Source organism: Pristiophorus japonicus, chromosome 1 (assembly GCF_044704955.1).
Source record: "Pristiophorus japonicus isolate sPriJap1 chromosome 1, sPriJap1.hap1, whole genome shotgun sequence".
In the NCBI taxonomy this organism is placed as follows: Eukaryota; Metazoa; Chordata; class Chondrichthyes; family Pristiophoridae; genus Pristiophorus; species Pristiophorus japonicus.
Window position 1 is genome coordinate 27,387,293 of NC_091977.1, and position 26,681 is coordinate 27,413,973.

Here is a 26,681-nt window from a genome sequence, read left to right on the forward strand (position 1 = left end):
TGGATGGCTCTTTGTCAGCCGGCACGGAAACAATGGGCCAAATGGTCTCCTTGCATGCTTTCTATTTCTATGATTCTATGATTTTATATGAGACGTTGTAGTGTGAGGTGCCTTGGATGTTGGCAGTCCGCGGCAATATTGCAGCTGCTGCTAGTATATAATGTAACTAATGGAAGTGGGACACAGACAGGGCCAATCTGATCCTGATCTGCTTCAGCTGGCAAGTCTGCATTTTGAGAAACCAAGGTAAAGAGTTGGAGGCAACGACTGTTTCATTTGCAGCGACAGAATTTACAATTCAGATCTGGATCACGGCTTTCCACTCATCACAAGGAGCTTCGCCTCACTGCTTCTGAGGAAGCACAGTTCAATGCCATCCCCAAACCTGTGACAGTGACCTCAGGAATGATAGGTATGAACCCACATGCTCCCACTCTCTAGCAAGGTTCACCGATGCATGAAACACTACCACAGCAGGTGATCCACCTAAAAAAGCCGTTTGTCATTCCAAGGCTTGAAACATTAGGCAACCATGGGCCAGAAACTCAACTGGACCAGCCACATAAATACAAGTGAAGGTCAGGGGTATTCTGTGGCGAGTGTCTCACCTCCTGATGCCCAAAGCCTTTCCACCATCTACAAGGCACAAGTCAGGAGTGTGATGGAATACTCTCCGAAGACACTCAAGAAGCTCGACACCATCCAGGACAAAGCAGCCCACTTGATTGGCACCCCATCCACCACCTTCAACATTCACTCCCTCCATCACCAGCGCACCGTAGCTGCAGTGTGTACCACCTACAAGATGCACTGCAGCAACTTGCCAAGGCTTCTTCGATAGCACCTCCCAAACCCGTAACCTCTACCACCTAGAAGGACAAGCGCAGCAGGTGCATGGGAACACCATCACCTCCAAGTTCATCTCCAAGTTACACACCATCCTGACTTGGAAATATATCACCGTGCCTTCATTGTCGCTGGGTGCAAATCCTGGAACTCCCTCCCTAACAGCGCCGTTGGAATACTTTCACCACACGGACTGCAGCGGTTCAAGAAGGTGGCTCATCACCACCTTCTCGAGGGCAATTAGGGATAGGCAATAAATGCTGGCCTTGTCAGCGACGCCCACATCCCATGAACACATTTTTGAAAAACACTTTGGGGTTTTAACAGCGGTACGAAGTCTTTCATCTACACCCCATTGCGACAGCTCTAATAAGACAAGGACCTACAGTATAAAGAGCAGTAATCATAGACAGTAGTCGCAATGGTGAATTCAACTAAAGCTGAGACTGAAAGCTGCCTTGTTTTGGAGCATAAAACCACTGACTAAACTGGAAAGGTTGGGTACGATCCCTGGAGGCAAAGTGGAGAAGTGTTCCATTTCCAACACTTTCATTCATCACCTTAATGAGCACTAACCATGGATTTCTTGTTGCCACAAAGTCATTAGATCCTTTACTCTTCACTGATCCTGGTGAGTTGAGACACCCTGATAGTAAGAATGCAGCCTGGGAATCCGCATGCTTTGCTGACACCGCCACGATTGCAGACAGCTGTTGTGAAAAGTCGAGTATAAAGAAAGAAAAGCTCGCATTTATAAAGCCTTTTCATGCTCCTCAGTGCCTCACTTACAATGAATTACCTTGCAATGAGCGACTGACAAGAAAGTAAAAACTTCTCTTGTGCCAATCTTCAGGATTTCCTACGTACTTAACAACCAATCAATTAGCTCTTTTTGAAGTGTAGTACCAACATCAGCGTACTCACTCAGGCTAACATCCCCAGCATCGAAGCACTGACCGCACTCGATCAGCTCTGCTGGGCAGGTCGCATAGTCCGCATGCCAGACACGAGACTCCCAAAGCAAGTGCCCTACTCGGAGTTCCTTCATGGCAAACGAGCCAAAGGTGGGCAGTGGAAATGCTACAAGGACACCCTCAAAGCCTCCCTGATAAAGTGCAACATCCCCACTGACACCTGGGAGACCCTGGCCCAAGACCGCCCTAAGTGGAGGAAGTGCATCCGGGAGGGCGCAGAGCACCTCGAGTCTCAACGCCGAGAGCATGCAGAAATCAAGCGTAGACAGCGGAAAGAGCGTGCAGCAAACCAGTCCCACCCATCTCTTCCCTCAACGACTATCTGTCCCACCTGTGACAGAGTCTGTGGTTCTCATATTGCATTGTTCAGCCACTAAAGAACTCACTTCAGGAGTGGAAGAAAGTCTTCCTCGATTCTGAGGGACTGCCTATGATGATGATGATGACCACTATTGTTTTTATAGGCAAACGTAGCAGTCAATTTGCACACAGCAAGATCCCCCAAGCAGCCAATCCCATGATCTCATTGAATGGCGGAAGAGGATCGAAGGGCTGAATGGCCTGCCCCTGTTCCTATGTTTCCTATGTTCCAATAATTAAATAACCATCTAGTTTTGTGGTGTTCATTGAAGGATGATTGCTAGCCAAAACACCAGGAGAGCTGTTGCCATGGGATGCTTTTTGCAGTCAAACAGGACCTCAGTTCAATATCTCACCCGACAACTCCTGTAGTGAAGCCTTCCTGCAGGTGCCAGGATGGGTACTTGGAGGCTGTGAGAAGTGAGGCCTCAGGATCACAGGAGAGGGCCAGGAAAGGCAGTGACTTTGATGCACTATTATGTCACTGCCTGGCACCTTTAGCTGCGAGGCTACAGCTAAAATGGCATCTTAAAAGGGCACTTCGGTAACATCTGAATTGCCTAACAATTTGCAACCAAAGGATTGGCCAAGGAATAGAAGTAAAGGAAGAACATCCATATACTTCTCTCGTTTAGATTTATTTTTCCAGTTTGGAATATCACAAACTAATCATTCTTGACAGGTGCTCTGTGCACGACGTTTTAAAGATTGTAAATGGGGTACTAATGGTGAGGAGAGGTCTCTGGAGCTAATGTGATGGAAAGTGTTAAATAGAACAGGCAGTATTCCTGTCACGTATTATCAAAAGGAGCACAACCCTTGCACTGGATCAATGCTGGGTGATAACAAAATGGGCCCTCCTGATTGGTTGCCTTGCTTGGCTGAGAACTGAGTGACAGGCGAACTCATAATTCAAAGGCCCTTATCAAACACAGCACCCCACCCCCACCGCCCCCCCGCACCACATCCTCCCCAGCTTGCTCAGAAAGAAAGAAAGACTTGCATTCACGACCACCGGACATCCCAAAGCGCTTTACAGCCAATGAAGTATGTTTTGAAGTGTAGTCACTGTTGTAATGTAGGAAATGCGGCAGCCAATTTGTGCACAGCAAGCTCCCACAAACAGCAATGTGATAATGACCAGATCATCTGTTTTAGTGATGTTGGTTGAGGGATAAATATTAGGCAGGGCACCGAGGAGATCTCCACCGCTCCTCTTCGAAATAGTGCCATGGGATGTTTTACATCCACCCGAGAGGGCGGACAGGGCCTCGGTTTAACTTCACATACAAAAGGCAGCACGTACAACAGAATATGTCGGAAGGACATTAGAACCATGCAACAAGCACAGTGAGGATTCACTAGAATGATACCAGAAATTTATTTTATTGCAATGCTTCCCCCACTGGGAAACTTTTCCATGATAGAGGCATTTATAACAGCAAAATGTTGCTAAGATGTGGAAGCAGAATTAGCTAACAGCCCCATTTTTTAGGGTTTGTCCTTCCATGATTGTTATGAATGCAGATACGATGCCTCCTCTACAAGTCATTTTTGCAGCCACACTAGGTTCACTTGGGAGTCTCAGCTGATGTTTCTTGGAACACTTTAGTATACTGCACAGCATACTGCAACATTAGACGTCACCATAACCCAGGTCGCTGATTGGAGCAAGGGCAGGTACAGCAGGAGCGGCGAGGTCGGGGCGAAGGAGCGTCGAGAGATTGCAGAGCGATGCGATTGGGGCCCAGGAGAGGCGCGAGTTCGGGGCCCAGAAGAGGCGTGGGCCCCAGGGGCAGCACGGGCCAGCCCACACTGCGATGTGTGTGCGCACTAGGTCCCTGCAGCAGAGCTGGTCTCCAGTCGTCTTGGTTAACCCTTGCCACTGGACCTAGCTCTGTCAAGCCCGTGTGGTGGCTGGTTTGCAACAGCCACCAAACGTTAAAAAAAATCCATGCACAGGCATCTTCCACCCTTCAATATTCAGTTCTGGATCTGGAATATTAGGTCCTTCATTGAAACACCTGTGAATTCATTGAAGTCATCCCTTCTTGATGTGGAAGCAAGTCATCCTCGATTCAAGGGACCACCTAAGAAGAGGACCAGAAAGACTGGCATTTACATAATGTCTTTCATGACCTCAGGATGTCCTAAAGCGCTTTACAGCCAATTAACTACTTTTGAAGCGTAGGCACTTGTGGAGGAAACGCCTCAGACAATTTGCGCACAGCAAGCTCCCATAAATAGCAATGTGATACTGACCAGATAATCTGTTTTAGTGATGTTGATTGAGGGATAAATATTGGCCAGAACACCAGGGATAAAACAGCTACTATTCTTCAAAATAGTGCCGCTGGATTTTTTATATCTACCTGAGAGAACAGGTATATACATGGGGCAGATTTTTGGCTCCTCTCAACTCCATTTTTCACCCCGGAGCAGCGACAAAGACGGCGGTGAGGTGTTCAGGCTGGGCAGTCAGCCTCCAGCACCCCGCAGCAATCCTCGGGTCCGGTTTCGCCGCGGCGCGCAGCAGCACCGCCCGGAGGAGCTGCGTCGCTCCTGGTTGTGACACCGGCACGGGTTTTGACTTTTGCCCGCCCCGTACGCCCCACAACGTCCCCCGCAGTGAACGCCTGGGAAATCAGGTAAATAATGGATTCCTAAGGTAAGTGTGATTGTTTTGTCTTTTAATTGTTTTGCAATTTGTGTTGAGGTGGCACGGGCAATGTTTTGGTGGCTTTTTTTTAGGTTTTTGTTTTTCCTCCTCGGCGTCTCTAGGAGTGCTCCTAGCCTGGCTCTTTAGCTTGGGATTTTCCCATGCTAACGCCATAAGAGAGGTGTACAATGCCTCCCTTAGTGCTGTGCCCATAACTCAAAGCCCAGCTGCCCAATGTTACTTACTGAGGCTCAAACTGTTCCCGGGCACAAACTTTACCACTGCGTCGCTATTACCACCCCAAAAACATCAAAGCCGAAAATCCAGCCCCATATGGAGTCAGGTCAAAGATCAGCCATGATCCCATTTAATGGCGGAGCAGGCTCAAGGGGCTCCATGGCCTACTCCTGTTCCTATGTTCAGACAGGGTCTCTATTATATATGCAGACTATAGATATACTCTCTGTGTAGTCACTGTAGTTGCATAAGATGGGACTTGTTACCTGATGTACTAACAATAAGGTTTACACTGTGTAAACCTTATTGTTAGTAAAGTTTACACTGAGCGGCAGTCGGCGAGAGGCGGGAGCAGCGTGGTGAGGCCTATAAAAGGCCCAGCGCGTGTTCCACAGGCAGCGGCAGTCGGCGATAGGCGGGAGCAGCGTGGTGAGGCCTATAAAGGCCCAGCGGGTGTTCCACAGGCAGTGGCAGTCGGCGAGAGGCGGGAGCAGCGTGGTGAGGCCTATAAAAGGCCCAGCGCGTGTTCCACAGGCAGCGGAATTGGCGATAGGCGGGAGCAGCGTGGTGAGGCCTATAAAGGCCGAGCGGGTGTTCCACAGGCAGTGGCAGTCGGCGAGAGGCGGGAGCAGGGTGGTGAGGCCTATAAAGGCCGAGCGGGTGTTCCACAGGCAGTGGCAGTCGGCGAGAGGCGGGAGCAGCGTGGTGAGGCCTATAAAGGCCGAGCGGGTGTTCCACAGGCAGTGGCAGTCGGCGAGAGGTGGGAGCAGCGTGGTGAGGCCTATAAAGGCCCAGCTTGTGCAGCTCCAGCCGGAAGAAAAAGCAGAAAAGAAGTAGAAAGGAATCAAAAGGTGACGTCACAGACAAAGGGGTAAGTGATTGGCTGGTGATTGGTAAGTAGTTTTTCTTTTTCTATTTTATATCAGTAAGTAACCTGTTAACAGTGTTGTCACCAATTTAAGTCATGGCAGGAGAGCTCGGGGTAAGTGATATGCTCCTCCTCTACCATGTGGGAACTTAGGGACACTTCCGGTGTCCCTGACGACTACGTGTGCGGGAAGTTAATTCCGCCTCCAGCTCCTGACGGACCGCGTTGCGGAATTGGAGCTGAGGGTGGATTCACTCTGGAGCATCCACGATGCTGAGAATGACGTGAGTAGCACGTGTAGCGAGTTGGTCTTACCGCAGGAGAAGGGTCCACAGCCAGATAGGGAATGGAAGACCAGCAGGAAGAGTAGTGCAAGGAAGGTTGTGCAGGGGTCCCCTGTGGTCATCCTCCTGCAAAATAGATACATTGCTTGGAGTACTGTTGAGGGGGATGACTCATCAGGGGAGGGCAGCAGCAGCCAAGTTCATGGCACCGTGGCTGGCTCTGTTGCACAGGAGGGCAGGAAAAAGAGTGGGAGAGCGATAGTGATAGGGGATTCAATTGTGAGGGGAATAGATAGGCGTTTCTGCAGCCGCAATCGAGACTCCAGGATGGTATGTTGCCTCCCTGGTGCAAGGGTCAAGGATGTCTCGGAGCGGTTACAGGACATTCTAAAAAAGGGAGGGAGAACAGCCAGTTGTCGTGGTGCACATTGGTACCAACGACATAGGTAAAAAAAGGGATGAGGTCCTACGAAACGAATTTAAGGAGCTAGGAGCTAAATTAAAAAGTAGGACCTCAAAAGTAGTAATCTCAGGATTGCTACCAGTGCCACGTGCTAGTCAGAGTAGGAATTGCAGGATAGCGCAGATGAATACGTGGCTTGAGCAGTGGTGCAGCAGGGAGGGATTCAAATTCCTGGGGCATTGGAACCGGTTCTGGGGGAGGTGGGACCAGTACAAACTGGACGGTCTGCACCTGGGCAGGACCGGAACCAATGTCCTAGGGGGACTGTTTGCTAGTGCTGTTGGGGAGGAGTTAAACTAATATGGCAGGGGGATGGGAACCAATGCAGGGAGACAGAGGGAAATAAAAAGGAGACAAAAACAAAAGACAGAAAGGAGATGAAGAAAAGTGGAGGGCAGAGAAACCCAAGGCATAGAACAAAAAGGGCCACTGTACAGCAAAATTCTAAAAGGACAAAGGGTGTTAAAAAAACAAGCCTGAAGGCTTTGTGTCTTAAGACAAGGAGTATCCGTAATAAGGTGAATGAATTAACTGTGCAACTAGATGTTAACAAATATGATGTGATTGGGATTCCAGAGACGTGGCTTCAGGATGATCAGGGCTGGGAACTCAACATCCATGGGTATTCAACATTCAGGAAGGATAGAATAAAAGGAAAAGGAGGTGGGGTAGCATTGCTGGTTAAAGAGGAGATTAATGCAATAGTTAGGAAGGACATTAGCTTGGATGATGTGGAATCTATATGGGTCGAGCTGCAGAACACCAAAGGGCAAAAAACGTTAGTGGGAGTTGTGTACAGACCTCCAAACAGTAGTAGCGATGTTGGGGATGGCATCAAACAGGAAATTAGGGGTGCATGCAATAAAGGTGCAGCAGTTATCATGGGTGATTTTAATATGCACATAGATTGGGCTAACCAAACTGGAAGCAATACGGTGGAGGAGGATTTCCTGGAGTGCATAAGGGATGGTTTTCTAGACCAATATGTCGAAGAACCAACTTGGGGGGGGCCATCTTAGACTGGGTGTTGTGTAAAGAGAGAGGATTAATTAGCAATTTCGTTGTGCGAGGCCCCTTGGGAAGAGTGACCATAATATGGTGGAATTCTGCATTAGGATGGAGAATGAAACAGTTAATTCAGAGACCATGGTCCAGAACTTAAAGAAGGGTAACTTTGAAGTTATGAGGCATGAATTGGCTATGATAGATTGGCGAATGATACTTAAGGGGTTGACTGTGGATGGGCAATGGCAGACATTTAGAGACTGCATGGATGAACTACAACAATTGTACATTCCTGTCTGGCGTAAAAATAAACAAGGGAAGGTGGCTCAACCGTGGCTATCAAGGGAAATCAGGGATAGTATTAAAGCCAAGGAAGTGGCATACAAATTGGCCAGAAATAGCAGCGAACCCGGGGACTGGGAGAAATTTAGAACGCAGCAGAGGAGGACAAATGGTTTGATTAGGGCAGGGAAAATGATCTACGAGAAGAAGCTTGCAGGTAACATTAAGACGGATTGCAAAAGTTTCTATAGATATGTCAACAGAAAAAGGTTAGTAAAGACAAACGTAGGTCCCCTGCAGTCAGAATCAGGGGAAGTCATAACGGGGAACAAAGAAATGGCAGACCAATTGAACAAGTACTTTGGTTCGGTATTCACTAAGGAGGACACAAACAACCTTCCGGATATAAAAGGGGTCAGAGGGTCTTGTAAGGAGGAGGAACTGAGGGAAATCCTTATTAGTCGGGAAATTGTGTTGGGGAAATTGATGGGATTGAAGGCCGAAAAATCCTCTGGGCCTGATGGACTGCATCCCAGAGTACTTAAGGAGTTTGCCTTGGAAATAGCGGATGCATTGACAGTCATTTTCCAACATTCCATTGAATCTGGATCAGTTCCTATGGAGTGGAGGGTAGCCAATGTAACCCCACTTTTTAAAAAAGGAGGGAGAGAGAAAACAGGGAATTATAGACCGGTCAGCCTGACATCGGTAGTGGGTAAAATGATGGAATCAATTATTAAGGATGTCATAGCAGCGCATTTGGAAAGAGGTGACATGATAGGTCCAAGTCAGCATGGATTTGTGAAGGGGAAATCATGCTTGACAAATCTTCTGGAATTTTTTGAGGATGTTTCCAGTAGAGTGGACAAAGGCGAACCAGTTGATGTGGTATATTTGGATTTTCAGAAGGCTTTCGACAAGGTCCCACACAAGAGATTAATGTGCAAAGTTAAAGCACATGGGATTGGGGGTAGTGTGCTGACATGGATTGAGAACTGGTTGTCAGACAGGAAGCAAAGAGTAGGAGTAAATGGGTACTTTTCAGAATGGCAGGCAGTGACTAGTGGGGTACCGCAAGGTTCTGTGCTGGGGCCCCAGATGTTTACACTGTACATTAATGATTTAGATGAGGGGATTAAATGTAGTATCTCCAAATTTGCGGATGACACTAAGTTGGGTGGCAGTGTGAGCTGCGAGGAGGATGCTATGAGGCTGCAGAGTGACTTGGATAGGTTCGGTGAGTTGGCAAATTCATGGCAGATGAAGTATAATTGGATAAATGTGAGGTTATCCACTTTGGTGGTAAAAACAGAGAGACAGACTATTATCTGAATGGTGACAGATTAGGAAAAGGGGAAGTGCAACGAGACCTGGGTGTCATGGTACATCAGTCATTGAAGGTTGGCATGCAGGTACAGCAGGCGGTTAAGAAAGCAAATGGCATGTTGGCCTTCATAGCGAGGAGATTTGAGTACAGGGACAGGGAGGTGTTGCTACAGTTGTACAGGGCCTTGGTGAGGCCACACCAGGAGTATTGTGTACAGTTTTGGTCTCCTAACTTGAGGAAGGATATTCTTGCTATTGAGGGAGTGCAGCGAAGGTTCACCAGACTGATTCCCGGGATGGCGGGACTGACATATCAAGAAAGACTGGATCAACTGGGCTTGTATTCACTGGAGTTCAGAAGAATGAGAGGGGACCTCATAGAACCGTTTAAAATTCTGATGGGTTCAGACAGGTTAGATGCAGAAAGAATGTTCTCAATGTTGGGGAAGTCCAGAACCAGGGGTCACAGTCTAAGGATAAGGGGTAAGCCATTTAGGACCGAGATGAGGAGAAACTTCTTCACCCAGAGAGTGGTGAACCTGTGGAATTCTCTACCACAGAAAGTTGTTGAGGCTAATTCACTAAATATATTCAAAAAGGAGTTCGATGAAGTCCTTACTACTAGGGGGATCAAAGGGTATGGCGAGAAAGCAGGAATGGGGTACTGAAGTTGCATGGTCAGCCATGAACTCATTGAATGGCGGTGCAGGCTAGAAGGGCCAAATGGCCTACTCCTGCACCATGTTTCTATGTTTCTATACTATACTGGCACCACTGGAGAGTGCAACTGGTGGAGACCGAGGTTTCCTGCCCCTGTGGCAGAGGCTGTCCACCAGAGGGCACTCCGGTGGGAGACATGAGGATCACCTGCATAGGTGTGCAGGGCCCAGTATAAAAGGCTGCCCACCATGCTTTTTCCTCACTCTGGAATTACGAATAAAGGACCAAGGTCACGACAGTTTGAGTACAACACATTGCCTCGTGGAGTCATTCATAAGTGCATTACAGACATAACAGTCTCAGTTTAACATCTCATCCAAAAGACAACACCTCCGACAGTGCAGAACTCCCTCAGCACTGCACTGGAGCGTCAGCCTAGATTTTTGTGCTCAGGTTCCATGGAGTGACACTCGAGCCCCCAAACTGCTGACTTAGAGTTGAGAGCGCTACCCACTGAGCCATTGCTGGCACAGAGGCTGTTGTGGCTCTTTGTTGGGGGTCCTTAAAGCACTTTAAGCATCTCTGTGAACACAGCTTAAACCAGATGGGACCATGCAGCTGCTGAACAGTGAACTAGGAACAGCTGCCCAAGAGACAATTTCAGCATCACGTAAACTACGCCATAAATAGATTACCCATTTCCCTTATTCCATTAGCGTTGAACTTACTTAATCAGGTACCCGATATCTAGCAGATTCCCTATTCATTGATTATATTTTGCCATTAACCCAGCTATTTCCTATTCATTATCATTTACAACATCCTGCTAAATGCATGAAAAACGATGGTCCAACCTTGCAATTCATTTTTATTATTTTTTCCATCTATGGTAGCCAAAGAAATCAGTTTCAAGCAGCGTCATTTGTTGACTGTTTAAACTTCACCGCATCACTTCTCCAGGGATCTACTTATAAATTTCAGGTCAATTTCATTTAATTGAAAAAAACATTGTTCTAAGCAGCAGGATCCAGATTAAATAACTCCCGAATGGTAATTGAAAAGCAATGCATCTTCATTCAGCCCAGCTGCAGAATAAACATGGCATTTATATTAGGACACTCTTGTCTATTTGTCTTTCAGCCCTTGTCCATTCAAGCATAGATGCTTGTCGTGTTATTAACCTTAAACCGTTTCATGAGATTTAAACCAAAATTCAGACGGTGACATCACGCTATCAGGCATTGTCTTTATTCAAAACATTACCATTTTGGTACCCCTCCCTGTGTCCGTAATTTCCTCTCTAGCATCGAAGCACTGACCACACTCGACCAGCTCCGTTGGGCAGGCCACACTGTCCGTATGTGTCTACACGAGACTTTCAAAACAAGCGCTCTACTCGGAACTCCTACACGGCAAGCGAGCCCCAGGTGGGCAGAGAAAACGTTTCAAGGACACCCTCAAAGCCTCCTTGATAAAGTGCAACATCCCCACCGATGCCTGGGAGTTCCTGGCCCAAGACTGCCCTCAGTGGACGAAGAGCATCCGGGAGGGCGCTGAGCAACTCGAGTCTCGTCGCCGAGAGCATGCGGAAAATAAGTGCAGGCAGCGGAAGGAGCGTGTGGCAAACTAGACTCCCCACCCACCCTTTCCTTCAACGATTGTCTGTCCCACGTGTGACAGAGACTGTAATTCCCGTATTGGACTCTACAGTCACCTGAGAACTCACTTTTAGAGTGGAAGCAAGTCTTCCTCAATTTCGAGGGACTCCCTATGACGATGATGGTGAATTTGCTCCAGCCCCACAACCCCTCCGAGATGTCTGCGCTCCTCTAATTCTGGCCTCTTGAACATCCCTGATTTTAATCACACCACCATTGGTGGCCATGCCTTCAGCTGCCAAGGCCCAAAGCCCTAAATCCCTAAACCTCTTCGCCTCTCCACCTCTTTCCTCCTTTAAGATGCTCCTTAAAACCTACCTCTTTGACCAAGCTTTTGGTCACTTGCCCTCATTTCTCCTTATGTGGCTCAATGTCAAATTTTGTTTTATAACACTCCTGTGAAGCGTCTTGGGACGTTTTACACGTTAAAGATGTTTTACATGTTAAAGGCGCTATATAAATGCAAGTTGTTGTTATTCAAGTTCTTCCTATTTATTTGAGGCTTTATCCCAACCGCAATCAAATTTAGGCTTAAGGCACATTTTAACCCTGGTTTTATTTGTTTTAATTGTAGACATAGAGACGTAGAGAAGATGTTTTCACTTGTGAGGGAGTCTAAGAGTAGGGGCCATAAATATAAGATAATCACTAATAAATGCAATCAGGAATTCAGGAGAAACTCAGATAGTGGTGAGAATGTGGAACTCGTTACCACATAAAGTAGTAGAGGCAATTAGCCCAGAAGCCTTTAACAGGAAGCAAGATAAGTACATGAGGGAGAAAGGAATAGAAATATATGCTGATAGGGTTAGATGAAATAAAGTGGGAGGAGGCTCGTGTGGCGTATAACCCTCTATTCCCTGTTCCCTTATATATTTGTCTAGCCTCCCCTTAAATGCAGCTACACTATTCACTTCAACCACTTCCTGTGGTAGTGAGTTGCACATTCTCACCACTCTCTGGGTAAAGAAGCTTTCTTCTGAACTCCCTATTGGATTTCTTGGTGACTATCTTATATTGATGGCCTCTAGTTATGCTCTTCCCCACAAGTGGAAACATTCTCTCTGTATCCACTCTATTAAAATCTTTCATAATTTTAAAGACCTCTATTAGGTCATCCTTCAGCCCTCACTTTTTTCAAAGGAAAACAGGCATTTGTACAGTGCCTTTAACATAGTAAAACGTCCCAAAGCACTTCACAGGAGCATACCAGACAATATTTGTCACTGAGCCGCATGGTTAAAAGTTCTATTTTCCAGAGCAGCTCAGGAAGAATCCTTATAATTTATACAAATGAGCAATATACAGCTGAGGGACCCTTCTCCAGTAGTTGGAATACTTGCCCAATCACCCATCCAGTTTAGGATAAGTTGCTCCAACAAGCGAGAGTCTAAAAACTGCCCCTTGATCTCCAACAGCATTACTATCGCTGATTCCCCTACCATCAACATTGTAGGGGTCACCATTGGCCACAAACTTAACTGGACCAGCCACGTAAATACTGTGGCTACAAGAGCAGGTCAGAGGCTAGGTATTCTACAGCGAGTGTCTCACCTCCTGACTCCCCAAGGCCTTTCCACCATCTACAAGGCACAAGTCATGAGTGTAATAGAATACTCTCCACTTGCCTGGATGAGTGCAGCTCCAACAACACTGAAGAAGCTCAACACCATCCAGGACTAAGCAGCTCGCTTGATTGGCACCCCATCCACCACCTTAAACATTCACTCCCTCCACCACTGACGCACCATGGATGCAGTGTGTGCCATCTACAAGATGCACTGCAGCATCTCGCGATGGTTTCTTCGGCAGCACCTCCCAAACTCGCAACCCCTACCAACTCGAAGGACAAGGGCAGCAAGTGCACAGGAATAGCATCACATTCAAGTTCCCCTCCAAGTCACACACCATCGTGACTTGGAAATATATTGCTGTTCCTTCATCGTCACTGGATCAAAATCCTGGAACTCCCTCCCTAACAGCACTGTGGGAGTACCTTCACTACACGGACTGCAGCGGTTCAAGAAGGCAGCTCACCATCACCTCCTCAAGGGTAATTAGGGATGGGCAATAAATGCTGGCCTTGCCAGCGACACCCACATCCCAGGAACATTTTCTTTTAAATGCTTTAAAGTAAGATCTTTCCTCTCTGCTCTCCTGTATCAACGGAGGCAAGAGTCCTGATGTGGCTGATTTTGACTTGCAGACGTACAATCAGAACTCGATTCGATTTTGTGAATGAACACAAGAGAAGAAAATACCTTCAAAATATATGCAAAATAGATGGCAGGTAGATAATTTATAAATATGTACGGGATTTGTATTTGTTCTAAATCTGTACACGCAAACTCAGTTGACTGAGATGACACACCAGCTATCTGCCCTTCCCTTATCTTTATAGAGTGCTCATATCACATTTGTGGCCCAGAAATCAGCATTCTGTTTGTTAAGATTCATATTTCCTACAAGGACTATTTCTAAGACTCTCGAGCCATCACGATCAACAGATAGACCCTCTCTTGGGCGATGGCTGACAAATTGAAGGTGCACCAGACAAGAACATACTGAAAGTCTGACTCCTCCAGTTGACATAATGCACTTAATTCAATTTCTAATGAGAGAATAATGGTATCAAAGCATCCAGACCAATGGGCTCGAGGGGCCAATGTTCCTGTTACTAATGTTCCTATAACAAGAAAATATATCCTGTAAATGATTTTATTTCTGTTTTCTCATTGCTTTCTTCCTTGGGTCAGTGGGCAGCACTCTCACCTCTGAGTCAGAAGGTTGTGGGTTTAAATCCCACTCCAGAGACTTGAGCACAAAGATCTGAGCTGACACTCCAGTGAACTACTGAGGGAGTGCTGCACTGTCGAAGGTACCATCTTTTGGATGAGACGTTAAACCGAGGCCCCGTCTGCCCACTCAGGTGGAAGTAACAGCTCCCATGGCACTATTTCGAAGAAGGGCGGGAGAGTTATCCCTGGTGTCCTGGTCAATATTTATCCCTCAATCAACATCATTAAAAAAAACAGATTATCTGATCATTATCACATTTTGTTTGTGGGAGCTTGCTGTGTGCAAATTGGCTGCCACCTTTCCAACATTACAACAGTGACTACACTTCAAAAAAGTGCTTCATTGGCTGTAAAGTGCTTTGGAACATCCAGTGGTCATGAAAGGCGCTATATAAATGCAAGTATTTCTTGTTACCACTTCTCTTTCCATTTCTTCTCCTCGTGTCCCTTACCTGTCCTGATCCTTTCCATGGTTTCTATCTCTTGCAGCAATGCCCACCAGCAGTCTCCCCGTATTTGGGCTCCAGAGAGACAAAACTCTTGATTCAAAAGTGCAGCTGCCTCGTAACTATACTTAAAAGTTTCTTTATAATGATAGTGTGCTCTGGTACGATAGGCCAAATGACCTCTTGAACTGTAAAATTCTGAGATTCTATAATATACGTTGAGTAATATGAACTACTTACAACTTATAAACTGGACAGCGCAGTTCATCTGCATTTTAACTGCTGTCCTGACCAACATGTATCCCTCAACCAACATTACTAATTAAAGAGATTATCTGGTCATTATCACATTGTTGTTTGTGGGACCTTGCTGCAAATTGGCTGCCATGTTTCCTACATTACAATCATATTTCATTGGCTGTAAAGTGTTTTGGAGCATCCTGAGGTCATAAAAGGCACTACAGAAATGCAAATCTTTCTTCAGTGGCAGACTTCAATGACAATTTTAACTATCGTTCAAGCTCGCTTTTAAAAGCTAAACTATTAAATGAGACATACTTTTAAAATATGTGCATGGATTTGTTTATTTTTTACATACTATATGGGATACATACTATACTACATAAAAGGACATACAAAATTCATACATATTTTATCAACTTAAATTCATACAGGTGCACTTTGATTCCGAATTAATGATAATAATATGGTCTACCATTTCTGGAGACCTTCACAAATGAACTTTTGCACTGCAGGCAATTTCCATTAACCACTGCAGATTGTCAGCTGTGGAAACAAGTCTTGGCCAGGTTGAACTTGTGATAACCCATAGAGACTGCCAAGTTACTTCCAGTTAACTTTCTCACAAGGTTTCTACTCCATGATTGGGCCAAATGTAGCCTTGTAAAAGAAAGAAAGGAAAGCATTTATATGCATTTATATAGCGCCTTTCATGACCTCAGCACGTCCCAAAGCACTTTTACAGCCAATGAAGTACTTGTTAAAGTGTAGGCAATGTTGTAAAGTAGGAAACGTGGCAGCCAACTTGCACACAGCAAGGATCCACAAACAGCAATTAAATAAATGACTGGATAATCTGTTTTCGTCATGTGGATTGAGGGATAAAAGTTGGCCAGGATACCCAGAGACCTCCCCTGCACTTCTTTGGACAATGCCATAGAGTCGTTTCTGCCCACCTGCGAGGGCTGGTGTGGCCATGGCTTCACACCTCGGACATTGAAGATTTTGTGCACAAGTCTCTGGAGTGGGGCTTTAACTCAGAGCCAAGAGAGCTGCCACTGAGCCAAGGCTCACAGTACTGTAATGAGCACAGTATGTCTGAGTGGGGTGACTCATGCAACATGTCACAGAATGGGAGAGTGGAGAGCACCAGTTCAAACTGTCACAGGAACATCCAGTCGTGCCCCAGTAACTGCCCCCAAAGGAAGTGGAGTGTGGGAAATTGCACTCCGCTTCCATTGAGGGGTGGTAAGGCTAATTCTGCGGCGGGAGCAGGACTTCCACGCTGGGGGCTAAAATTCCCGGCCCCAGAAGGTTACCGCCCCCAAGATGGGAGCCTGTGCGGGGAGGCAGAGGGAAGAGAGGGGAGACGGGGGCGGGGGATGGAGGGGAGAGTGTTGGAGGTGGGGGGCGCAGAAACCCAGGGTGGTGGACAGGAGGGGCCACATTGCAGCAAGGTCTGGGGGGGGCGGGGGGCGAAGTGTGTTAGAGAGGCTCTGTGCCTCGGTGCGGGGAGTGTTCAGAGTGGGGTGGACGGGTTGACTGTGCAGATGGCGGTTGGTGGATGTGGTGTGGTTGGCATCGTGGGGGCGTGGCTCCGGGGTGGCCGGGGCCGGAGGCTCGGCATCTGGGGGGTGTTCGGCATTTGGGAAGGATTCTGACGAGACAGAGCGGGTTGGGTGCAGGGGGAGTGTTCCCGGTGTTGGGTGGGTCCGGGGCCGGGGGTTGGCAAGCTCTTGGGATGGGGGGTGGGCTATTTGAGGCTGGGATTGGGAGAGACTTCTTCACTCGGGGAGTTGTTGGTCTGTGGGGTTCCCTGCCGCGGAGAGTTGTTGATGCCAGTTCATTGGATGTGTTCGGGAGGGAGTTTGATGTGGTCCTTACGGCTGGGCGGGTCGGGGGGTGTGGAGGGGGCGTGGGGGGGAGGGATGCTGGGGTGGGTGATCAGCCATGATCTTGTTGAATGGCGGTGCAGGCTCGAAGGACCGAATGGCCTACTCCTGCACCTATTTTCTATGTTTCTATGTTTCTAACTCTATTCTAAAATGTTCTGCAGTTTCTTAGCAAATAGCAGCTGGGCCACTCCTGTGTCAGCTTGGCTCAGTTGGCAGCATCTTGGCTCCAGGTCAGAAGGATGTGGGGTCAAGACCCATACGCTCGTAAGTTTAAATCGATCCTCCGGTGTAGTATAGAGGAAGATGCTTTGTCAGAGCTGCTGCCCTTCAAACGAGATGTTAAACTGAGGTCCGGTCCCCTCTGTGGGTTTACATGGATGGTAAAGATCCCATGCCTCGCTTTGAAAAAAACAGCTCTCGCTTAGCCTGGCCAAAATTCCCTCCTCAACCATTAACATCAAAAAGGCAGATTAACCAGTCCTTCATTTGGTTGATTCTGGAGATGAGGGGGTTGACCTATGATGGAAGGTGGTGTAGGTTGGGCCTCTACTCATTGGAATTCAGAAGACTGAGAGTTAATCTTATCGAAACATATAAGGGGCTTGACAAGATGGATGCAGAGACAATGTTTCCACTGATGGGGAAGACTAGAACTAGGGTGCGTAATCTTAGAATAAGGGGCCGCCCATTTAAAACTGAGATGAGGAGAAATTTCTTCTCTCAGAGGGTTGTAAATCTGTGGAATGCGCTGCCTCAGAGAGCTGTGGAAGCTGAGACATTGTCTATCTTTGTCTTAAATTTATTTAGTTTCTTAACAGATAAGGGAATAAGGGGATATGGGAAGCTGGCAGGGAAGCGGAGCTGAGTCCATGATCGGATCAGCCAAGATCGTATTAAATGGCGGAGCAGGCTCGAAGGGCCGTATGGCCTACTTCTACTCCTATTTCCTATATTCTTATGTTGTTATGTTCATCTCATTGCTGCTTTGTGGAATCCTGCTGTGCACTAAATGGTCGCTGCTTTTGCGTAACTAACAGAGTTGCTGTGCTTCGAAGTAATTCACTGTATGCGGAGTGCTTTAAGACATTTCTGAGACATGTGATAGTATGCTATATAAATACAAGCCTTTCTTTCTCTGTAAGCCGTTTGAAGATTGTGCAAAAAAAAAAAGCAGACATTGGGAGATTGAGCCGTTTGCTATTTTTCATTTGCAAGGCTTGAACAACAGGGCACAGTTTGTAAGTAACTCTCTTCTACTGCGTGGGAGTGAAGCTAAATTGTTTCAGCGTCCATTAACTGAATAGAAATATACGATCGCCAGTTTCTTATCTTCCATTCACTGGAGGACATGTTTAAAGCTATGAAAAGAGATTGGTTCCTTATCATTCCAGCGATTACTTGAATGCTCACAACTGACAAAGCAATTGATGCACCCCTTTATTTAGTCTAAATTTGATGAGAATCTTTTGTAAAACAAAAGCTGCTGCAAATAATTTAATATCCTCAATTTAAAAAAAAAAAATCATTGTTCTATTAGTTCGCTCAAACTGTGGAGAGCTGATGAAATAATCATTGCTGAGACCAACAGTACGAGGGAGCTGAATGGACAGCGGTTTTGAAACGGTCAGCCGTGTCTGTTCTCCACAAGCTCCAGTGGAAAAGAGTGGAGTACCACAAAATGTACCTAGCAGCCAGGAGTCCCAATGTTACCTTCTCCAGTTGGCTATTCTTTACAGGTTAATAGTGAAAAATAATAAAGAAAGGAAACAAAAGAGGTGTAAAGAAAGAGGTAAAGAGAGAGAAAGAGAGAGAAAGAGAGAGAAAAAGAAAAAAATCGAAACATTTGTGGAATGTTTCTTGAACCCATAGCCTCCTGATTCAGAGGTCGAGGGTGTTGCCGCGGCTGTCATTTTTTTAAGAAAAACTAGAATTGGGACCATGTTGCGCAAATTCTTGAGAAGTTACAATGTAACTGTGGACAGGAACTCTTCATTATAAGCATTTTCTCTGCCTTTTTTTTTCAGCAGAAAATTCCTGAAGACTTCATTCCTTTCGACAGTATTTAATAAGTGAAATCTGGAAAACAACCATTTACACTGCCAGAGACAGAAACTAGGACCAAATTTAGCTTCGATGCTAGAGTCTTCCAGGCCCCTTAATGCTGTTAGTTCCTCAAGTTAATACTAGTAAGCGCCCAACAGAATGTCAGCAAGGGATAACAGCACAGACAGATAACGTTGTTCAAGAGATCAGTATTTTTAGAGCGTCTTTTTGTAGCTATTGTAATATGTGAGCAAATATTACAAACGCTTGATGAGAATTCATATTTCTATCTTCAGTAGTTCACAGACTTGTAGTATCTCAAGTCTACTCTTAAAAACCCACCTGGATTTAGCCTATGGATTTTATGTGAGTGAGTGAAAAATCCTAATTGCATATTTTTTCAAGTTTCTGACCAATGAGGGGGGAAGATGAATCTCCATTCAATTAAAGAGTGTTATACGCATTCTATTATGATGTTAATTGTTGAAATTGATGAGGATTTGCTTGATTACCCTTAATATGTTTTGGCACCAGTAAATACAAACAGAACATTTTCTTATTTCCTTTCTGTTGTGTATCTGTAAAGCAAGCACTCCCATGTTCCGCCACCAGGGAGCGCATCTCCTGAAGTCCCAAGGGATCCCAGCATCCCTTGGGAGCACTGTATATAAGCCGACCCCTAAGGCCTGTTCCTCACTCTGGAATGTCTTAATAAAGACTGAGGTCACTGTTACTTTAACCTCCCTGTGTGCAGCCTCATCTGTGTTAGGAACACAATACTTTCAACCCCTCTATGGGGTAAGCAGGATAGTTCAAACTAAGGCATAACTAAGACCGTCTATTTCCACCTCCATCACATCTTCTGTCTCTGCCCCTGCCTCAGCTCATCTGCTGCTGAAGCCCTCATCCATGCCTTTGTTACCTCTAGACTTGACTACTCCAATGCACACCTGGCTGGCCTCCCACATTCTACCCTGTGTAAACTTGAGGTCACACAAAACTTAGCTGCCCGTGCCCTAACTCGCACCAAGTCCCATTCACCCATCACCACTGTGCTCGCTGACCTACATTGGCTCCCGGTTAAGCAACACCTCAATTTCAAAATTCTCATCCTTATTTTCAAATCGCTCCATGGCGTCGCCCCTCTCTATCTCTAATATCTGCCCTCCTCAGCATTCCTGATTATAATCACTCAACCATTGGTGGCCGTGCCTTCCGCTGCCTAGGCCCTAAGCTCTGGAATTCCCTGCCTAAACCTCTCTACCACTCTTTCCTTCTTTATGACACTCGTTAAAACCTACCACTTTGACCAAGCTTTTGGTCACCTGCCCTAATTTCTCCTTATGTGACTCGATGTCAAATTCTTTGTCTTATAAAAAGGTTCATGAGGTTGATTCCTGAGATGAAGGGATTGTCTTATGAAGAAAGATTGAGCAGGTTGGGCCGATACTCATTGGAGTTTAGAAGAATGAGAGGTGATCTTATTGATATGTATAAGATTCTGAGGGGGCTTGACAGAGTAGATGCAGAGAGGATGTTTCCACTCGTGGAGGAATCTAGGGGGAGTCGTCCATTTAAAACAGAAATGAGGAGGAATTTCTTCTCTGTGGGTCATGAATCTTTGGAATTCTCGACCCCAGAGAGCTGTGGAGGCTGGGTCATTGAATATATTTAAAGATGGAAATAGACAGATTTTTGAATGATAAGGGCGTCAAGGGTTATGAAATAAAAAAAGAAAATGCTGAAAATCTCAGCAGATCAGGCAGCATCTGTGGAGAGGAAGCAGAGGTAACCTTTCGGGTCGATGACCCTTCGTCAGAACTGGAGTGTGCGAAAAGATCAGATTCTTAACGAGCACTGAAGTGGGGGGGAGGCGAAGAATAAACAAAAGGGAAGGTCTGTGATAGGTTGGAAGACAGGGCAGATTAGCGAGACAAAAGGGATGATAGTCCAAATTCAAATGGTAATGCCAGGAGTTAGAAAAACATTAGTCAAGATAGGGTATAAATAGTGGAAAAAGCCACTATACAAGTTCTCCAGGCTACAGATACCTGAGCAATCTTCAGTTGCCTTTGCTAGGTAGCATCCTGCAGCATTTTCTGAAGCATTCTCCAGTTTTCCTTCCCATAGTCAACCAAGCTGAGGTTAGTGATACTCGTTCCATGGAGTAAGTCAGAATGGAAATGTTGATGGACTACAACTTGAATCAGCAGTAGGTCACTCAGCCCCCGAGCCTGTTCCGGCAATCAATTCGATCATGGCTGATCTGTATCTCAACTCCATCTATCTGCCTTGGTTGCATACACCTTAAAACCCTTACCTAACAAAACTCTCAGTTTTGGCATGTTCAATTGATCCCCAGTCTCAACAGCTTTTTGGGGAGAGAGTTCCAGATTTCCACGACACCTGTGTGTGAAGAACTACTTCCTGATGTCAACCATGAGTGGCCTAGCTCTAATTGTAAGGTTATAGCACCTTGTTCTACCCTATCAAATCCTTTAATCATTTTAATTAGATCGTCTCTTACTCGTTTTTACTGATGACTTCTGGTTGTTCCTCATATAGAGGTATATTCAATGCAATTCTAATAACAAGAAAGACGCATTTATATATCGCCTTTCACATCCTCAGGATTACCAAAGTGCTTCACAGCCAATAAATTACTCCTTGAAATACCTTCACTGTTGTCAGCCATGGCTCAGTGGGGAGCATATGCGCCTCTGAGTCAGAAGGTTGTGGGTTCAAGTCTCACTCCAAGGACTTGAGCACATAAATCTAGACTGACACTCCAGTGCAGTGCTGAGGGAATCCTGCACTATCGGAGGTGTTGTCTTTCGGATGGTGCATTAAACCGAGGTCCCATCTGCTCTCTCAAGTGGATGTCAAAGATCTCATGACACTATTTTGAAGCAGAGCAGTAGAATTATCCCCGGTGACCTGGCCAATATTTATCCCTCAACCAACATAACAAAACAGATTATCTGCTCATTATCACATTGCTGTTTGTTGGAGCTTGCTGTGTGCAAAGTGGCTGCTGTGTTTTGCCACATTACAACAGTAACTACACTCCAAATGTATTTCATTGCTTGTAAAATGCTTTGAGGCGTCCAATGGTCATGAAATGTGCTATATAAATGTAAGTCTTTCTTTCTTTTATACAGTCAAATGAGAGAAGCAATTTGTGCACACTAAAGTCCCACATAGTACTCAGATCAGCTCTGATCTAATTGCATTGTGCAACAGACTCGAGGCACTGAATGTCCTACCCCTGGTCCAATGTTCCAGATGAATAACTGGTTCATTAATTTTGGTCAAATTTTTTATGTCATAAAACTCCTGTGAAGCGCCTTGGGGCGTTACACTATGTTAAAGGCACCATGGGCTCAATTTTCCCCAATGCCCTTTTTAGGCGTATTGCAAGAGTTATGCCCGTTTTTTTTGGTCTCGACTACTCCAAAAAAATAACTAGCAAGTTTCCCCATTCTATTTTTATGAAATTGGCGCCACGCATCCTGCCTTTTAGCTTCGGGAGGATGGAGCCCAATGTCTGCGCCGAAAAAACAATGCCTCCCCCTTCTGCGCATGCACAAAAAAAAGAATGTTTTTACGTGACTGCTATGGGCGCACATGCCCCGTATAGCTCCCAGTCTGTATTCGGCCATTTTTAAAGAGCCAGTTGTGTGTGTGAGAAATCGGAGCTGCAATACAATATGCAACACGGCTCAAGGACCAAGAATTTCTTACAGGATGAAGTGGAGGCCCTTGTTACTGTAACTGAGGGCAGATGGCACAAGCTGAACATCAGCAGAGGTCACATAAAAGTTTCACCAAAAGAAATGAAGAAACGCTGGCACCAATATGCAGAAGATTACTGGGCAATGGTGACCACCTCGAGGTCTGGAGGCCAGTGCAAAAAGAAGTGGCAGGACTTTGGTCAAGTAGTTAGTGTAAGTAAAATTTTCATTTATTCAATGCAATTGCAATTGTAAATGTGACCATCTGTATATGTCCCACCCAGCAGAAAGACACACTCTCTAAAAAGTTATATTTTCATCTTTGCAGAGGAAAGTGGCACACAACAAAAGGGAAAGAACTCAAACAGGAGGAGGCCCGGCAAATCTGCACCCACTGACACCCTTGGAAGAGAGGGTCGCTGCTTTGATGGGTCCTGCCTGGAGAAAAGCAACCGCCACTGCACAAGCTGGGCCCACACTTGAGGGAGAGGGTAAGTCCTGCAAATTCCACAGGTTCGCTTTGCTAAATATTAAGTACTGCGTGGGCTAGCCATGCTTCGGTTCATGGGGATGTCTCCATCAGCTACGCTTCAGTTGATGCAATGTGCTAACATTCATCGTGGTCCTTCAAATGAGCCTGCTGCCTACGTTGTGTGAGCCAACTCATGCCATCCTGCCCCCTCCTCTGCTGCCAACCATTTCTCTGTTCTGTTATATTTTGCAGAACTTGAGGCCAACCCCAATGAGGATGAAACCGATGCAGAAGAAGATTCAGACACGGGCGAGCCTGAAGTGGAGAACATCTTCCAATTCCACCTTCCAGACCAAGAGCAGGGGATGAGGGGGAGGGGCAGGAGGAGGTGATGGATGCAGCCCCCACTGTTGTATTCAGTCTGGAGGAGGTGCTGGTGCTGCCTATTGAGGTGCCAGGCCCTTTCCTGAGTGGTACGAGTGTTGGGATATTGCATGGCTTCTCACAGTTCAAGGCTGAGGATTCCAGTGGGGTGCAGCGAGGCACACTCAGAGCCCCACCGTCCAAGGCTGCAAGTCCCAGTGGGATGCAGCAAGGCACACCCAGGGCCCCACCGTCCGAAGCTGCGGGTCCCACTGGGATGCAGCGAGCCACACCCAGGGTGAGGAGGGGAAGGAGAGTTCGACAGCAATCTCCTGAGGTGCTGAATCTAACAGATGTGGTTCAGATGATGGCAATGAGTGCGGAGAGCATTGACCTTACCCGATCACTCCTGGACACCATCACTGGGGTGGGTGATGAGGTATCGGGACTGACGGGAGAAGTAACAACACTCTCACGAGAAATGGGAACACTGTCCATGCACATGAGGAGGGAATGTTGAAGGTAGTTGAGACACTGTCAGTGAACATGAGGAAGGGAATGTTGAAGGTAGTTGAGACATTGTCAGGGAACATGAGGGAGGGAATGTCGGAGTTAACTGCTGAAATAAGGGAACATGCCCAGACCCCATGCCCATTGACAGAATCAACTGCCACTCCCACTCCAATCCCCTGACCAGCATCTGAAAAGGCCCAAACCGGGCCTTCCACACTACCGCCTGCAGCCCCCCCAACCGCCCCCCCCCCCCCTCCATCAAGAAGTGCGCATTACCTGAGATGTTCACAAGAATAAGCTTGGTATCAACACGACAAAATGCTGCGCCACTGCCGACGGGCAGGGGTGGAGTTAACAAGACCAAGCACAGCGGGCGGTCTTAGAATAAGGTGGAGGAGAGATGGGTGCAGCCTTTCTTTGCTGCTGCTGTTGTTGTTGTTGTTATTATTGTTGTTGTTACTGTTGTAACTGTTATCAAATTAAAAGTTTTTGTAAGTTATGTAAATTTACAAGTTCAGAAGTTTGTAAGTGATCTTAAAACTTTTACGTGATCTTAGAGTTTGTAAATAATCTTAAAGTTTGTAAGTGATCTTAACTGAAAACTTTAAAGTTTGATACAAGAATATTTTTATTAAAGTTATGTTACAAACAAGTGTTAAACTTTTGAATAAAATATATTTTAAATTATAACTGAATCATTTCCATTATTTGTTCCATTATTACCACAACTTTTTGAAGTAAAGAAGAATCATTTTCATTATTTGTTCCATTAACACAACACAACATTACGGAACAGGTCCAAACAGTAAACATGATCCATGTGGAATAGTTTCGCTGAGCCTTCAGGCAGCAAAGCGTTCATGGATGAACTGCTGGCGTAAGACTTGAGCAATCATTAAAGGGGCACGATGGCCGGCCCTCCTCTGCTGTCGTGCTCTGAGTTCAGGTAGTTGCATGGCTTCCTCATCCTCCTCCTCATCTGCATCTTCCTTCTCATCATCAGCCACTCTCACCGCAGGTGGGTCTTCTACTACCAGCTGCTGCTGCCTCATGATGGCTAAGTTATGTAGCATGCAGCACACAACACTGAACTGACCGAAAATCTCAGGGCAGTATTGCAAGTAGCCTCCGAAATGGTCCAAGCATCGGAAGCACTGTTTCAAGGTGCCAATGGTCCTCTCTATTATGCTGTGCATCACAATGTGTGACATATTGTATTCCCGGTCAGCTTCCGTCCGGGTAACTTGTAGGGGCGTCATGAGCCAGGTGGCGAGGCCGTACCCTTTATCTCCCAGCAGCCAGCTCGGCCCTTCTGGCTGCTGCTGAAACATGGCAGATATAGCGCTCTCACGTAAGATGAATGCATCATGGGTGCTCCCAGGGTATCTTGCATTAACTGACATGATGAGATGCATGTCATCACACATGAGCTGCACATTAATGGAGTGGTAGCCTTTTCCGTTCCTGTACATCTCGGAATCCTCCAAAGGTGCTCGCAAGGCGATGTGGGTAAAATCAATGCAGCCCTGTACGTTTGGGAAGCCAGCAAACCTGAAGTCCACAGCCCTTTCACACATTGCCTGGGTGATCATGGGGAACTTTATGTAATCATTTCTCCGGGCTTGTAGTGCAGCTGAATGCAGATTTGTGTTGCATGTTGAGAAATGGTGCACACATCCCCAGTTATGGCCTGGAATGATCCAGATGCATAGAATGAAAGTGCAGCGGTAACTTTACTTCAACTGACAAAGCAGTCCTCCTGATGCTTCGAGGTTACAGGTCTGCTTTTATTAACTCACAGATCTTGGTTACAACCTATTTGCGGAAGTGTAGCCTTCTCACACAGCCTGCATCACTCAGGGGCAGGTATGAAAGCCTGTCTCGATATACCCGATGTGGGTAAGGTCTCCTGGCCATCATCCTATGTGCTCTGGGTTCCTCATGCGATAACATCAAATCAATCATCACCTCCGCAGCACCATCATGCAGAAGGCTTGCATGAGTTATGGCATTGTCAATATTGCCGCCATAATTAAATTGTACCATTGCAAGAAGCTCAAAACAGCAGTACAAGCAGTTAAAGCTTCTTTGTTCTCTCTCTCCCTAAGGTCAACGCCCTAGTATGGACCACACCCAGTTCTACGTATGTGCAATAGGCTTGCTTAGAATGGGAAGCTAGGGATTCAAATGAGGACATTTGGGGCAACAAAGTCTAATGCAATTCTTTAATTTCAGAGTTTAAACTAGCTTGGCAGGTGGCTGGGAACCTGAGAACAAATTCAAAAGGAAAGGAAGTAAAGCTGAAATTGGAAAGGAAGAATGTAGAAAATGAATCTGTAAGACAGAGGAAACAAAGATTAGTAAGTACTAATCAAGGAGGTCTTCCTGTGTTAAATGGCATATGCTTCAATGCAAGGAGTATAACAAAAAAGGTGATTAAGCTGAGAGCAGTATGAATAAGTTGGGAGTATAATATTATAGCTATTACAGAGACATGGCTGAAAGAGGGGCAGGTTTGACAGCTCAATATTCCTGGTTACAGGATTTTTAAACAG